General features: G+C 46.8%; 1 pseudogene; it reads left to right on the forward strand.

The window, feature by feature from the left end:
• Nucleotides 1–7098: 7098 nt before the first annotated feature.
• LOC128774154 (nucleoside diphosphate kinase, mitochondrial-like) lies at nt 7099–11830 on the forward strand (annotated as a pseudogene).
• Nucleotides 11831–17193: the final 5363 nt, after the last annotated feature.

Consider the following 17193-nt stretch of genomic DNA (forward strand, 5'->3'; position numbering starts at 1 on the left):
CCCTCCCCCTGCTCAATCTCTCTCTCTCTCTCTCTCTCTCTCTCTCTCTCAAAATAAATAAATAAACTTAAAAAAAGAAGAAGAAATGTAAGCTTAATGTTAAGGAGAGAGGTCAAAACAAAGACATAGGTTTAAAAGTCAGCAACATACAGATAAAAGTCATGGGAGTGGATGGACACTCCAGGAGAGATGTTTGTTAAATGAAAGAAATGTTAATCCATTCTCCCAGGCCCACCTCATGGTTCCACACAATCAAAAACTCTAACCCTGGCAATTAAAATAAAGAAAAGCAGGGGCGCCTGGGTGGCTCAGCTGGTTGAGCGTCTGACTTTGGCTCAGGTCATGATCTTGTAATTTGTGAGTTTGAGCCCCACGTCGGGCTCTGTGCTGACAGCTCAGAGCCTGGAGCCTTCTTTGATTCTGTGTCTCCTTCTCTCTCTGCCCCTCCCCCACTTGTGTTCTGTCTCTCTCTATCAAAAATAAATAAAATTTAAAAAAATTTAAATAAAGAAAACCAGCTATTTATTGAAGGAGGGGATAGAAATAGCACCAATCACCAGTTTTCATGCCCCTGGACTGGATGATGCTTTCAGAGAAGATGGTATAAGTGGATTAACCTCACAGTCCCCCAGGAAAACCAGAGGAAAAGAGTTGGGTCTACAGCAATAACGTGAACCCAACAGTAGCACCCATGTGAATCCAGAGGGTCTGGTTAGGGACCCTCTCCTAACTTCTGCCCCTCTTGCTGGACCCACTCTTACCAGAACAGGTACCTGAACAGTGGGGGCATACTTCTCATTGGCTTATTTCTTGTAAGGCTCAAGACACAAGACAGAGTCTTAAGGAGTTGACTTGAGAACATTTTCTTGCACAAACTGAATAAATGGGAACATTTCCCTGGCTGGGGCCAATGCAAAGTCACTTTAGATTCATATCCACATTTAGCACCTTGGCATGTATCTGATTTCTCTGTATTTTCCTTTTTTCTTCCTTCCTTCCTTTCTTTCCTTCTTTTCTTTCTTTCTCTCTCTCTTTTGTTCTTTCTTTCTTTCTTTCTTTCTTCCTTTTTTCTTTTCTTTGGGTCTTTATTTTCTTTCTTTCTCTCTTTCTCTTTATTTTCTTTCTTTCTCTCTTTTGTTCTTTCTTTCTTTCTTTCTTTCTTTCTTTCTTGGTAGCAGAAAAACTATCTGCAGAGAAAATTTCTTCCATGTGGATTGAACATGCTACCTTTTTCATCCCAGCCTCCAAGTTTAGATATCCAAACCCAGTTTTGAGAATATTATGACCCCCTTCTGCAGAAGGTAAAGAAGAGAGGGGTCCCCTCATTCCCTCATCCTATAATCCCAGGGCTGCCTAAGTAGTGCCTGGCCTCTCCTAATTGCTCTCAATGTTAGCATTCTGCAATGCACCCCGTGTATCAAGGGGCTGGGGCTCTGTAAGGAAACCTCACTTTCCTGAGCTTCTGCAGAATCTGAGAAGATGTGGTGAAAGAGAGAGATTTCTCAGTAACTGTGCCCACGTGGTTCCGGGGCCTTCGCAAGCTCTGTCTATGCCAGATGATTCTCCTGTCAAGCAGGACAAGCTATCAGTGCTGCCAGTCATTTGGTGCAATGAGGCCCCCTTATCACCGTCATTCGTTTATCTGACAAACATTATACATTTATCTGCCTGGCACCATGTTCTATACTGGGGATACAAAAATGAAAAGACAAAGTCCTTGTCTCCAACGTCTCAAGACCTACTAGGGCAATAAGAAAGTCTCCCTTTTTTCTTTCTCACCCCCTCACCCCCACTCCAGTCCCATATCCCTGATATCAGGAAGTAAGACAAGCCTGGGTTGAGTCAAGTTGGAAAAACTATTGGGTTGGGCTGTTGGCTACCATTTTGGCTAAGAACCCAGTAGAATCTGAGACATTTAGAGTGTGCAGTAATGTTGGTTGCCCAGATGATCTTCTCTGTGGCACTATTTGGAGTGGGCTGGGGGTAAGCCTTACTCTAGGCTCCTAGGAAGGGACAAGCCTACAAAAGGAAGATAAAACAGTCACAAAGCTAAACACACTGCCTGTTCCCCTGGAGAAAAGAAGATGATACAAGTAGAAAAATATCCAGGCAGCAGAGAATTATGCAGGGACAGGCAGCCAAGCGGGGGAAAGATGTGAATCTAGGTGCCAAACTCCACGCAAGGGCCCTGAGGCCTGGCCCCAGCAGCAGGGGGTGAAAAACTGTTACCACCTCCCCTTTTCTGGTTGGGGAGGTATGGAAGGTGAGTGGAGAGGTTGCTTAGGTAGACTAGACTTATGCAAACCCCTTCCCAACCCTCTCCCTGCCAACAACTTGATGCCAAGAGGCTGGGTCTAATTGACTCTGGTCAGATCTGGTCAGGTCTGGTTGCGTCTGGCTGAGTCTGATTGGATCTGGTTGGATCTAGTCAGGTCTGGTCAGATCTGGTCAGGTCTTAGTTGAGTCTGGTCAAGTCTGATCAGGTCTGGTTGGGTTTGGTTAGGTCTGTCCAGGCATGGAGCTGAAATACTACCCCTGCTCTACATGGACTAGTAGTCAACACAGACACCTAAGTTCAACTCCCGGACTGCTCCTTGCTAGGAAAAGTCTCTGCTTCTCTTTAAGCTTCAGCTTCCTCGTGTATAAACAAGGGCCCTATCAGTACTTATCGTAAAATTGTTGTGAGGAGTGAGACAACTTGTAAAAAGCACTTGAACAGTGCCCAGCAGAAGTGGGGTCTCAATGCCTGTTATTATCAGCTACCTGGTATCTTTCCACCTGCTGCCCCTGCCCCAGCAAAATGGACTCTGCCCGCCCCCTGGAACTCACATCACCACCTGGCTTTATCTTTCATCTTCTGCCCTTGAAGGGAAGAGACGTGTTTGACTCAAATCTGTCAGAATTCAAATGAAAAGTGAGAATTTCATTGATTCTTGTGAGAGAGGGAGAGAAAAGAAAAAAACCTAGAAGTGATGGTGTCTATTGGCAGAAATAGGCAACCCGTGCCAGTTCCCAAAATACAACATAGATTGAATCACTGGTAGTTAGAGACAAGTGGACATTAAAGATAGACTTGCAGGGCTCCTGGGTGGATCAGTCGGTTGAGCAATCGACTTCGGCCCAGGTCATGATCTCACAGTTCATGAGTTCGAGCCCCACATTGGGCTCTGTGCTGACAGCTTGGAGCCTGGAGCCTGCTTCCAATTCTGTGTCTCCCTCTCTCTTTGCCCCTCCCCTGCTCATGCTCTGTCTCTCTCTCTCTCTCTCAAAAATGAATAAATGCTAAAAAAAAAAATTTTTTTTTTAAAAGATAGACTTGCTACTACCAAGTGTGGCCCGTGGGCATCCCCTGTGAGCTTGTTGGAAATGCAGACTCTCGTAACCTACGCCAGGCCTATGGAATCAGGATCTGAATTTTAACACAATGGCTCCTACGGTCTCCTATGCTACATTTGAGATGTACCGGATAAACCAGTGGTTCTCAGTCTTGGTCACACTGGAATCATCTAAGGGGCTTTGAAAATTTCTGTATCTCAGAACAGCTCAAATCTCACCAGGTTTTTCCAATACGTAACCTGGGTTGAGAACTATTGGGCGACACCAACCCTACAATTTACAGGTCAAGAAGCTCAGGTCCAAGAGGTAAACTGATCTACCCAACTCACATGGCAAGGGAATGACAGTGCTTGCGACTTGAGCCCAAGTCTCCAACTCCCAGGCTCCCTTCACTGTACTTCACTGGCCTACAGTAGTTTGGGAAATGGGAGTGGGGAGGGGAGAATCAGGTTTCCCTTTCTGATTTGGTGTTTCTGTGGTTGGGTCCTCGTGTCAGGTCCTAAAGGAGGGCTTCCTGGACATAGGTGGCCTTAAGCTTTGAATTCCACAATGAACTATGTCCATGGGGACCTCACCCTCCCAGGTGGTAAGTTCCCAAAGCTCAGGACCCTGTGGGATTCTGCTTCCTAACAGATTACCAGTATCTGGGTTAAAACACTCTTACCCAGACAGCCTGGCCCTGCCATTCCCACACACCTCTGTCTTCCCAGAGCTTCAAGTGCTCAGGGACTGTCCCACCTCCCAGGCCACAATGTTCTCAGAACTCAGGTGAAGTTTCTGAGCCCCCACAGTCTCAGCTCCCGGCCCCTCACAGAACTGCTGGGACAGGCCCGTTCTCAAGTCAGCAACCGCGACCGTCTCGAAACCATCAGGGCTAGAGGCTCCCCCGTGACTTGTTTTTGCTCTCTTTCAGGGTTTGGAGGGGGTGGGGGGAGTGTGTGCCTCTCAAACCTCTGATTGTGTCTGCTTTCTGACTTTTTCTGGCATGTTTTTGAAGTGGCTTTTTGTTATTCTGCCTCAGCTCACTCACCTTTCTCAGCAGCCGTGGAAAACACAGCCCTGTTCTACTCTCCGCTGAGCACTTGGATTCCATGTAAACAGCTCGCCTGCTGGCCTGACCCGGCTGAACAGGTCGGAAGGGCCTGGGCCTGTCGAGCCCTTGAAAATAAACATGTGGCAGAAAGTTTCCCCATGCTCAAGGTGGAGGATGGGGTAGACACAAGAAAGCATAAGGAACTTTCTAGGCACAGGATTATTGATGGCCCGGGCAGCCCTGGAGCAGCCAAGGATAGGGACTTTCTCTTTCCATGAGCATCAGGCCTCCAAGAAAGAGGCCTTTCTGATCTCCTGTCCTGAAAACTGAAGGATAGCTGTAGAGCTGTGCTGTCCAATATGGTAGCCTCTAACCACATGTGGCTACCGAGCACTTAAAATGTGGCTGGTGTGGGGCGCCTAGGTGGTTCAGTGGGTTAAGCGTCCAACTTCAGCCCAGGTCATGATCTCACGGGTCGTGGGTTTGAGCCCCGCGTTGGGTTCTGTGCTGACAACTCAGAGCCCTGGAGTCTGCTTCAGATTCTCCCTCTCTCTGCCCTTCCCCTGCTCACGCTCTGACTCTCCCTCTCTCTCAAAAATAAATACTAAAAAAAAATTTTAATTAAAAAAAAAACATGGCTAGTGTGACTAAAGAACTGATTTTTAGTTTTACTTAATTAAATTTAAATAGCTACATGAGGCTGGTGGCTGCCACGTGGGACAGTGCGACTCAACAGAAGCGGCTCTCAAAGCTGCACATTAGAATCATATGGGCAAATGTAACACTCTGATGCCCGGATGCACCCCCAGGTGATTCTGATTTATTGGCAGAGGGTGTGGACCAAGCAGCAGAGTTTTGAAGGCTCCACGGGCAACTCTAATATGCAGCCAAGTCTGAGAACCTCTTGGCCCAGAGAACTTGCAGCAGCCCCTCCAACCCTAACTTCCTACATTTGATTTCGTTTCTGCAGTATTCAGAATTCGAGGACCAAGGCGTTTACTTAGGGGATCAACTCAAGCACTTGAAGATGTTTTGCCATGCTCTGAATGTAATAGGAACATGTAGGAAATGGAGAAAATTCAGAAAAATAAAAAGGAGAAAGTTAAAATCCCCTAAAATCCCACCACCTCAAAAAAGAATTAAAACATTTGGATGTAAATCCTCCCACTTTCCCGTGGATACAGCCTTATGTTTTGTTCAAAATTGGGGCCATACCATGCTTCCTATTTTGTGATGGATTTTTGGCACTTTGCTTACTTGGTTAATACCCATTCATGTACCATAGATTGTCATGGCTACCTGGTATTCTATCACATGTATAAACCACAACTTTTTTATCCAAATCCATATGAATATTGGTCCCATTTTTGCTATTGTTTAAAAAAAAATCGCTAGGAACATAACAATAGCAGTATCTTTATGAAAAGCCATTCACTAACCCCTTAAGAAGATGGGGGGGGAGGGGAAGGAAAGAGAAAAGAAAACAATACAGTCAAGAGGCATACCAGATTCAAAGTAATTCAAATGACTCTCCTGTCAAACCTGTTTACATTCTTACCAACAGAGCATGAGGGTACTTATTTTTATGCATGCTAGCACTGGGGATTGAGTTCTCAAATTTAACCAGGTTGAAAAAAAAAAAAAAAAACCACCCACAGGCAACTCACAGTGAAGTTTGGCGTGAAGTAAGGCATACCTAAGGTACTGCCTTAGGTATTGGAGATAAGGATGAATGGAACACCTACCTGCCCTCTGAGCACTCGGGGCAGGGAGGAATTCAAGGGCTTGGCTTTAAGTCAAGGAGAACATGGATGCTAAATACAGGTAGGAAAGCCATGCTGCGGAGCAGGGAAGAAAAGCTCGAAATTCTTCATGATGATGTGGGGAAGTCTGGTGTGGGGGTTGGGATGCATTTGAGCTGGCTCAAGACGGATGAATACAGGCACCAACAGGTGGTGAGAGGTGATGGTACTTGGCAGACACCAAAAGGTGCTGGAGGCTCAGGGACTGGAAAGGTGTCACTTCCATGCTTCGGTGGCTCTCACAACTCCCTGCAATCAGGAAGCTCCCCCTTAGATCCATCATCCCACAGCCTCTTATTGACACTTAAATCCCTTCCCTCCAGCTATTCGCAATGGGAATAGGAGATGACTTGGTTGTCCACAGTCACCTTCAGAGAATTCTAGATCAATGCACTATCAAGCATGGTATGGTATGTTTTTATTTGGATTATTCCCCCCCCTTTTTTTTTTTAAAGCAACACTGACATATAATGTCATTATGTCCATTTTAAAAATGAGTCAGAGCATTCTAGGTCGCAGGGTAAAAGTCTGAGTGACGTGGATTCCCCGGGCCTCAGGCCCCGAGCCCACCCTGTACACTCTTCTTGGGATGGCCCATGCCAGCCCCGTGTAAAGAGGAAGGCAGCCAGTCCAAGTCCTGGCTCTTCCACTTAAGACCATGGGAGAATTCACTTCATCTCACTGAGCCTATAAAACATGGATTGTAGGAATCATGACCATTAGATTTGAGGGGTGGGAAAGCATTCTGTTAAAAATAACAATGAGATGAAGAACCTGTAACTCCCATCAATGTGGACAATGGCCAAGTAAGCCAGCCTCTCGCTTTCTCTTTTTATGAGTCTCTGTGGCACACACACACACACACACACTTTAAACCTTAAAGTCTCAGACATACTGGCATTTCAGGAATAAGGCAAGTCCCCAAAGATGGCCTTTCTTCAGAAGCTCACGAAAAAGGAATTAAGAAACTTGCCCAACCGTGACCTGAAGCCAGAGGTATGAAGGGCATGACAGCCACAGGACCTTTGAATGTGAGATCCCCTTTTCCATCCAATGACCTACACTCCCCTTTCCTCAGATCTGTCCTATAACGTCAGGAACAGAATCAAATTTCCCACCTGCCCCTTCTCCTTATAGCTCTGTGATACATGTCCCTGGAGAGTCCCACACATCAACGCAGAACAAAAACAAAAACAACAAAGAAAAAATACCAAACCTGCCCCCTCAAAGCCCCCGCCCCTCTACTATGAGTCGCCCACATGATAGGAGTTCTTTTACTCAGGTTCCAAATACTAGAAATGAAATGGCCTTTTTTTTTTTTTTCACTTCTGCTATTTACGCAGAAGTGCCTGCCAGTGACCTCAAGGCTAAACCCACCATATTCAAGTTTATTTTTAGATTTCTCAGCTGTAGAAACCTACAAGATGCCAAAATGAGTTCAGTGATTCAGTCAACAAGGGGAAGGAGTTGTGGGGGACCGAGCCCTGTGGAGAACCTGCTTCAGGCCAGGTACCTTCCTGGTTCTGTTTTGTGTCGTCCTTCCAGAGACAGAGGAAACTCTGCGAGCGATCGTACCTTCGCAGGTATTGAAATCAAGGTTCCACGTAGTTATATGACTGTCAAAATCAATCAGTTAGTAGTGGAACCTAGATTTGAAATCAGGAATGACTCAAAACCCAGGGTTTTTGTGCCAAACCCTTCCCGCCTCCCTTCTTTTCTCTTGTTCACAGCCAACTCCCACATATCTCCTTGACCTGAGTGTTTGCACTCTCTCTGCCCTAGCTACCTGTACCTTGCCCTTTTATGCTTGGGAACAAAAATAGGGTCAACCCAGGGAAGGTTCTGGAAACATAAGGTTGGTTTTTTTTTCCTCCCCCCTCAAAGCAGCGGCACAGGCCTGATTCCAACCCATCCAAGTGACTGACTGCTTGCCCCATACAAATCCTAGTGTTAAGGAGAACAGAAGTGAGGTACAACTCTCTAGTACCATGGGGCACCGCAGCTGGATCCAGGCTGGAATCCCGGCTTGCACCCTGGAGGCATTTACACGTCACTAAGCCTCCATTACCTTATCTATAAATTGGCAATGATATACCCACTTGTCAGGGTAGTTGGGCCCAGGTCAGATCCCAGCACATAGTTGATGTCTAAAAACTGCTCGTTCTCTTCCTCTCTTACCTCCCAGGGAGAGAGGAACAAGGCTACCACCAGGGAGCAGGGCCCACAGAAACCTTTGGTAACTATCTCTGAGGAAGCTGAATGGATTCCTTTAGGCCTGCCTCAAACATCTGCAGGGCCCAGGCAAGAGTACCAAGCAATGGAGGCCTACATACCACATGCCCAGATATTTATGTTATAGATCAAGCCAATAAACTGTTAAATAACATAGGTTCTATCCTAGTTTGAAAATCTATGTTTCCATAATGAAAAATGTATTTTATAATGACCTAAAAGGCCGTGTTCCAATTTAGAGTTCTCAGACTCCATGGAGAGCTTCCCTCCCAGCCCTCAGCGCAGGCCTGCAGTCCACTCCCCTTTTCTCTTTCTCCGCCCCTGCCTGCACATCTAAGCTATGTCTACACCACCACCTACACATACTGCCAGCCTTTGGCCACCTCGTAAACCTGGGAGTTTCTGGATGCTGTGACCTGGAGCATGACGCGGAAGTGGGGACACAGACCCACCACGCGCCCCTCATTTGCCCGACAGGGAGGAGGGCCGTCAGAAGGCCAGAAATGGGCCTTCCTCTACCCGGGTCTGCGGAAAGCACTGCATGTGGTCAAGGCACTGTGTGCCTGTCCTACTAAGCAGGAATTCATGCCGTGAGCTGGCACCACGACAGTTAACCTCATCCTTCTTCTATTGCTAAGCCCTAAACCTGACATTTGAAAGGAAATTATACTTTTGACCATTTCAGTCTATTTGCAGTAATCTTTGTCTTTCTCTACCCCCAGGGCAGGAGCCAAGGAGGGGGAGATTCTGATGTGCATATGTTGATAGTTACACATAGAATCTCTTCAGCTCTATTTTTGTTCTCTGCTTAAAAAATCTTTGCTCTGAGAGCTATAGGGGATGATGAAACTGTTACATACTGTGTCTCCCTTGTGGCAGTGGTTACACAACTGTATGCATTTATAAAAACCCCTAGACGTGGGCACTAAACTAGGTGAACTTTACTATACGTAAATTATATCCCAAAAAATTATGTAATAAACGTTCTTTCGTCAAACCACATTTTAAGAAAGGAGCAGGAAGAGAAATATGTTCAGGCACTCAAAATAACTTCTTTCAGTGTGACATTTAGCATGAGTCAGTGTCACGAACATCTGTCACATTCGTAGATGCCCATCATCTTACGGATAGCCTTCCTTTTCTGGAGGAAATTCCCTTGTTAAGGTCCTGCCTCCCCAGGAAGAAGTCAAGAACTCAAACTCCCAGGCTCCCTTGAAGCTAGGACATGAGCACGTGACCTACTCTCTGCCAATCAGAAATGCAATGAAGACTGATTTCGAAGTGAGTAGGTGTGAACACCCAGACCGTAAGGGGCTTACATTTTTGCTGACGTGTTGGCAGTAGAGGCGGTCCACTCTGGGGCTTTCGGTGGTGGAGTGTAGAGGGGAAAGAGGATGGATGGGGGAGTTCCATTCCTTGCTCTCGGCTACTGGCTGTGAGTCCCCTTTGGGAAAGTCCTTAACTTCTCTGAGTTTCTATTTCCTCATCTGCAGAATGGGCAGCAGAATACTTACCTCGCAGGATTATTGTGAGATCGAATGAGGTGATGCAGGGTCTGGCATGCCGCAGAGTCCGAATAAGTATTAGCTCCCTTCCTTCCTCAAACGGTAGGTAAGATCCTTGAAATTAATGGCCCTGCCTTACCAGCCTTCCCAGAGTACAGACCCTATGAGTTTTACTCAGAAGCCAAAGCTGACACTGACCTGTAAGGAGCAGGGGCAGGTGGCCATGCAATTAGGGAGAGATAGGCACATTAAGCTTCCCTCCTCCACCCATCTCCTCCCTGTTGTACCAGAGTGGCCACTATTTCATGAGCTCTAGGTGAATCCTGTTTGGGGTCAATTCAACAGAAAAACCCTTCGGTGTGACTTAACATCCACTAGTTGAACACCAAAAATATGCCAGGTGCTGTGAAGTAAACATCTAAGAAATAAATAAGGTGCCACTTAGTTGTACCCTGATGGAGAAAGATGCATACATGCCTAGGATAAATATTAGACTGAGGGTGCCATCACAGCAGTGTGAACAGCATGGTGTGGGCATCAGGTGCGAACGGCATGCTGTGGGCTTGAGACATCAGAAATTCCTCAGGAGCCGAGGGCTGTTTGAGTTGAGTCTTAAATAACAAGTTAGAGTCTAACAGGGGAAGAAAGGGACTTCTCTCCTTGAGAAGTGCATAGTGCTTTGGGAGAACTCAAAGTTGGCCCAGAAAGGCTGGGTACAGGTTGGGGCTGGAGACTGAGGCCAGGGCTGGTGAATGAGCTGTGTCGAGAAGGGCTTTGCATGCACAAGAGGAGAAAAAAGCAGACATGGTCTCCCTAAACAACTGTGTGAGAAGGATGGTTTCAAGACTCCTCCTGTGTTTTTTTTTCTCACCAATGCTCTACTAGGATTTCCGAAATGTGCTTAAACAGAGCTTCTCTGAACGCCACAGCCCCTCCTGGAGATGATCAATGGAATCCCCAACCGTGAGGCCAGAGAGGACATCCAAGGTCATCTGGTTCAGTCCCCAGAGGAGGAAGCAAGAGAGGGGCTCCTGGAAACTTGGCAGGCCAGGCTGAGACTGGAACTCCAAACTCTCCCACCACAACAGATGGTCTTGAGCTAAACAAGCATAAAGACACTGGGCTTTCTAATAACTAACATATACAAACTCCAGGCACTGAGCCAGCAGCCCGCAGGTGAGAGATCACGGGCAGCTTCTTGGAATGTGCCGTGGGGACTGCTGAGTGGCTCTAGGCCCTGGGCCTGAGCCTGTTCATATGCCCCAACTCGGGAGGGTCCTCCTGGACCCAGGAGTGGACCCTGACTGCGGTGAAGTCAGGTGGGATGCAGCAGCGGCTTGTTGGGGATGTGATCCTGTGCTTTGAGAGGAGGGGCTTCAAGCCGGGTGGGGATGAAGATGCTACAGGCACCAGAGTCCTTGCCAAGCACTGTCGTGACCTGCAGACGAAGCCCTTCTAATGAGCCCTCCTCAGCTACGTGAGCTCCGGCTGGTGGAAGCCATGGTCTGGGAAGGCCTCGACGTGGTCTGGTCCTCCAGGGCCCTGATAGGACACAGTGACTCACCAGAGACTGCCCCCGACACCATCAGAGGGGACTTCAGCATCCACATCAGCTACACCAGTGACTCCATGGAGGGGGCCCAGACGGAGATCCAGCTGTGGTTCCAGAGCAGTGAGCTGGTGGATGGGGCAGACGAAGGCAACCAAAGCAGCATTTACCCAGCCTGGGCCCTCAGGCTGCCCTCAGCCACCCCATCAGCCACCCAGGATCAACTACCTCTGTCAACAAGAACTTGAGCCCACATCCATGGTCTACCTATCTGCTCCAGACCACCTCCTTGTCCACCTTCTGCCCCACTGCAGCCCAGGGGGGTTGAGCAACCAAACTTTACGCACCTTTAAGTATCCTAAGCCAGCAAGAACTCGGACCAAATCCTCTCTGTACCAAAGTGCCAGAAAACCTTTGGGGTGTCTCCAAAAGTGTGTAGTGTGACCTCCCTTCCCCGAGAGGAGGTGGACATTAAAATTCAATGTGTCATGCACAGAGGTGGATCATTTATTATATTCTGCCATGTCTGAGGTAACGATGAAGACTTTATGGAAAGTTGTAAGAGTCTGAGAGTAGAAATAAAGCTTACCCTCTCACACACCTTAATTAATTAATTAACTAATAACATGTACAGACTCCATTGTGAAATATGTAGGATTAGCCCAATGGTGGGCTCGGTCTGGGGGGTGGGGAGTTGGCACTGTGGATTTCTCACCCATCACTCGCCTTAAGATCAACCTCACCATTTCCGGCCCCTGCTTTCACCACAGAGGCTATTTTAGCCCGAGTTTCCAGTCGCCCTCACCACCTCCCCGAGATAAAGGTCACTGCAGAAGTCATCACCAGGTTCTCACTAAGGAACAAAAAGAGCCAAGGGGATTCTGGGCAGCCCTCCGCCACACACAGGGGCTCTGGCACGGAGCTGTTGGGACAGTTGGCATAGTGTGGCCATCCCTTCTCCCCACGGGCTGAAACTAGAACGGCATGAGGTTTCTCTGAGCAATTCTAGAACAACTGCTCCCTTGCTTTCCCTTTCACCTTTCCTCAGACCCCCATCCTCACCTGCCCCCACTCCTTCCCTCACAGAGCTTGGCGACGTGAAAAACACAGACCTATAAACTCTTCCTCTCGGCACTGAACCCAGGTGGCAAAACAGGAAGCATCTTCTTGTTAAGGCAAACCCATTGTGTTCTCCGTGCACGCGTGTCCCGACAAGCAGCAGGAAACCGCCACTGGGCCGTGGCAACAGGTGTCAGGGTGACCTGAAGCCTCCTGCTAGCCTGTGCCTGGCCCTCCTTCCCTTTCTTCCTCCTGGACAGCCGCCTCCTTCCTCCTGCAGCCTGACAGCTCTTCACCTCATACCTCTTGCTCCTGCCCTTCGTGGTGGCCCAAGGCCTGATACAGACCTTAAAAGGCCCTAAACCCTAAAAAGATTATAGCCGCTCTCCAAATGTAATCTGTAACACTGACCAACCAACACACACACACACACACACACACACACACACACACACATATGCTGGAATTAAGAGAGCTGCTTCTTTAGATTTTTGGGTTACAAAATTCTAGGTAAGTTCAAAGCAGAACGTTTCTCAAATTTGGGGCGTCCCTGTCTGGTTGGAGCCCTAAATCTAACTAACCAAGTTACCCAGCACTGACGGAGGCCCACTCTGCTTGGCTTCACATGGGAGTAGATTGTTCCCAAGTAAACTAAAACAGGGATTGGAGCTGGGGGAGGGCTAAGAGATATGATCGTGGACTTGATCTACTTGCCCAGAGGGACTGGAAGCCAGAGGACACTCGGGAGAGTCAGGAAATTGGTGCTTTGACCAGGGCTCCAGCTGCAGGAAAGGCAGGACTGAGTTTCTGCAGATCTGGCTCCCTCCAAGGGACTCTGGGCATGCTTCCTTCTGGTAGGTCTCTCCAGATCAGACCTTCTAGAGAAGATCTCTGTTCTTTCTTGCCCTTTTCAAGACTCACCCTGTTCTTTCTGATGGTAATGGGGGGGGGGGGGGGGGAGTTTATGGTAAGCTATTATTCCTTTGTATTTATTTTTTTTTATTTTTTACGTTTTCCATTTTTACTGAGACATAATGGACATAACAAACACTGTATTAAGTTCAAGGTACACAGCACAATGACTTTGATTTACACATATTGTGAAATGATTGCCACAGTTTGTTAACATCTATCATCTCGTAGATACAAAAAGAAATGAAAAAAATTTTTTCTGGTGATAAGACCTCTTAAGATTTACTCTCTTAGGAACTTTCTTTTTTTTTTTTTTTTTTTTAAACTTTTATTTATTTTTGAGACAGAGAGAGGCAGAGCATGAACAGGGGAGGGGCAGAGAGAGAGGGAGACACAGAATCTGAAACAGGCTCCAGGCTCTGAGCTGTCAGCACAGAGCCCGACGCGGGGCTCGAACTCACGGACTGTGAGATCATGACCTGAGCCGAAGTTGGACGCTTAACCGACCAAGCCACCCAGGCGCCCCTTAGGAACTTTCAACTATACTGCCCGTCAGGGTTGCCTACCACATGTTTCCTACCACACTCCTGCTCAGTCTTTACTGCTCCTGAACTCTTCCCAACTTGTGTTCTGGTCTCATGTTTCAGCTGACGCCTCAGCTTGACAAAGATAAATGTGTTTTTATTAACATTTTTGAGATTTCAGCGAAGAGGGAAAATCCAGACTTTTAAATACTGTTTTCAGACATGCCTTTGGTATATTTTAATTTCTTCTGGATTTTGTACTCAGCCAATATCATCTATTCTGCATGTCCTATATAATATACCTGAGTAGACTGGTTAGTCTAACCTAGGCCTTTAAAAACTAATCTTGAAAAATCAGTATTTTCCCAGTTTGTTGTCAGAATTAGCACACGGACCACGTTTCACTTGAGAAAACTTGATGGATCAGATCAGTAGATAGTATATCACTCTTTACAAAGTCTAGCAGCCTACCTTCTTAATTGGAAAGCACAACTCTAACCAATTGATTCCGAAAAAGGAGTTCATCAAAAGGATACAAGGTGGGTCCGAGAATTGGTAAGAAACAGCAAGACCACGTTCTTGCTTTGCAGACAGAGACAACTCAGCTAAGGTATATTCATATATATATATATATATATATATATATATATATATATATATTCCGTGGTTGAACTGAATAACTACAAAAGTTTCTTGCAGATCCTGCTCCCTGCTCCTTCTTAGAAACCTTTGCTCATGGGCAGGACTTCCCCAAAAGCAGTACGCACATCCTCGGAGAATAAGACAGGGTGCAGAAAGTGTAGTATGAGGGCATCTTTTCCAGGCAAGGAGGGGGACAGCCAGGACCTGTCTTTCATGTATGTCAGGTCATGCCTAGCGTCAGTCTGGCATGATAGGAAAAGCCCCTTAGCTTGGAATCAAAGGTCAAGTCACTTTCTCTCTTGGAAGTCTCAGTTTCCTTAATCAGAAAACTGAAACATAGCGAACAGAGTAGCCCTGGAGGTTACATGGATAAGATATAGGAATGTGCTTAGAAATATGCAAGCTCCATGCATATGCAGAGACTTATTACTTCCCATTAGTTGGCATGCTCTTTGGTCATTAGTTAACTGTGGTTTATCGGGCCTTCAAGTCCTAGCACTTGACTCAACACCTGGCTGAGTAGGGGCTCAGTAAATGGATGCCAGGTGAATGGATGGATGAACAAATGGACAAGCAGAGTCGTGAGGAACAGTCAACTCTAGGAAATGCTTTGCACACCATCTATTGACACATCACAACAGCAGAGAGAGACTCATTCGCTCCAAAGATACAGCGAAAGCAAAAGATGTCTCACGTGCCAAATACAACTTACCCATCGCTCAGGTAACGAAGGCCAGAAACCTGATCCACAGGCTACGTGTTCCCTGCAAGAAGGCCAAGTTAAACAGTGTGGCTCTCCCTGTGTCCTGAACTCCCAAACTGAGAGATGCTGAGAAAGTAAGCAACCTGTTCAAGGTCTGCTGGGCGACACTTCTGGCCTTGGCACTCGCTACTGATCACTCACCACTACCTTCCTTCCTTCCCCTGGGTCACTCCGACTCCTCTTTGATGGCACTTTTTTCATGGCCTTCCTGATTCCCTTCCTGTGTGCTCTAGTGGCTTCCTGGGCTTGCCCCACCCCTACTCCATTCGTTCCTACAACATTGTACTATATTTTGTCTTCCATTATTTTTAAAATATTCTGAAATATTTAAATATATAAAGGTATAACGAATAATACAATCATATTCCTAGACACCTCTCCATTTGCAACCTCTTCCTTTCCCATATTGAGTTTAATGTATGCCTTGTCATGCACATTTTTGTACTTTTAGTGCTTATGGGTTAACTGCCTCTTTATTTTTCCATCTTCCCCACTATTATGGAATAAATGTTTGTGTGTCTCCAAAACCCATATGTTGAAGCCCTAACCCCAAGGGTGACTGCATTTGAAGGTGGAGCCTCTAAGGCAGTAATTAAGGTTAATTACTTAACCTTAATTAAATTAAAATAAGGTCGTAAGAGTGGGACCCTGATCCAATAGGATTAATGTCTTTATAAGAGATATCAGAGGCCTCACTTTCTCCCTCCTTCTCCCTCTCCCTCTCTTCCCGCCCCTTTGCACATACTGAGAAAAGGCTATGTGAGGACATAGTGAGAAGGTAGCCATCTGCAAGCCAGAAAGAGACGCTGACTCTCCTGGACCCTGATCTGGGACTTCCAGGCTCCAGAACTGAGCGGAAATAACTTTCTGTTGTTTAAACCACCCAATGTATGGTATTTTGTCAGCTTGAGCTGACTGCTACATCCACTGTGCCCCAAGTGGGCTAGGAAAGGCCAGGGACCACGGGTGTTCATCTCTGTAGACTCCACAGCCATGCCTGACACGTACATGCTTGTCAAATATTTGTAAAATGAATGAAAAGGAAGTCACTGCAGAACCAAAACAGATGTCCTAGGGCCTATTTCCCGGGACCAAAGTGTTCTCTGCTCTGCCACAATACAGGTCCCATTCAAGCTGCTGCTGAGACCACTATCTATAGTCAACTCCCAACAAAGTAAATTTAAGAGGAGAAAAGGGAATTCCCAAGAAAAAAGTGCAGGAAGTGCTGGCATCTTAAGAAAGTCGCTTTAGCGACCAATTAAATGTGTATCAGGCACCTGCTTATTAGGAATTCAGTGTTGAACAGCCTCCATTTCTGTAAGGCAATAGTCTTTATATTTTTTAGTTTTTTTATGTGTTTATTTTATTTTTGAGAGAGAGAGAGAGAGAGACAGAGTGCGAGTGGGAGAGGGGCAGAGAGAGAGGGAGACACAGAATCTGAAGCAGGCTCCAGGCTCTGAGCTGTCAGCACGGAGCCTGATGTGGGACTCGAACTCACGGACCGTGAGATCATGATCTAAGTTGAAGTCAGACGCTTAGCTGACTGAGCCATCCAGGTGCCCCGGCAATCAGTCTTTAAAAGACCAAAGACCTAGTGGTCCTAAGATGCCCTGGATATAAGCAAGCACTATGTGTCTGCTTCTGTTATGGACATGTCCTTTGTATGGACACTTTGGAGTATTCGTGGCACTCCAAATGGAGAACATAAGCTGAAAGACCTCTCCTTCAGTTTATAAGACTAAGCACATCCGTGGCACAGCTTGAACATGATCGTGGCCACTCCCACGAGCCCCTAAGCATCAGTAAGGGGCTTTACTTCTGGAGTCTCTGCTTTGA

Source organism: Panthera pardus, unplaced genomic scaffold, assembly GCF_024362965.1.
Source record: "Panthera pardus isolate Hobbes unplaced genomic scaffold, ASM2436296v1 HiC_scaffold_3, whole genome shotgun sequence".
Lineage (NCBI taxonomy): Eukaryota > Metazoa > Chordata > Mammalia > Carnivora > Felidae > Panthera > Panthera pardus.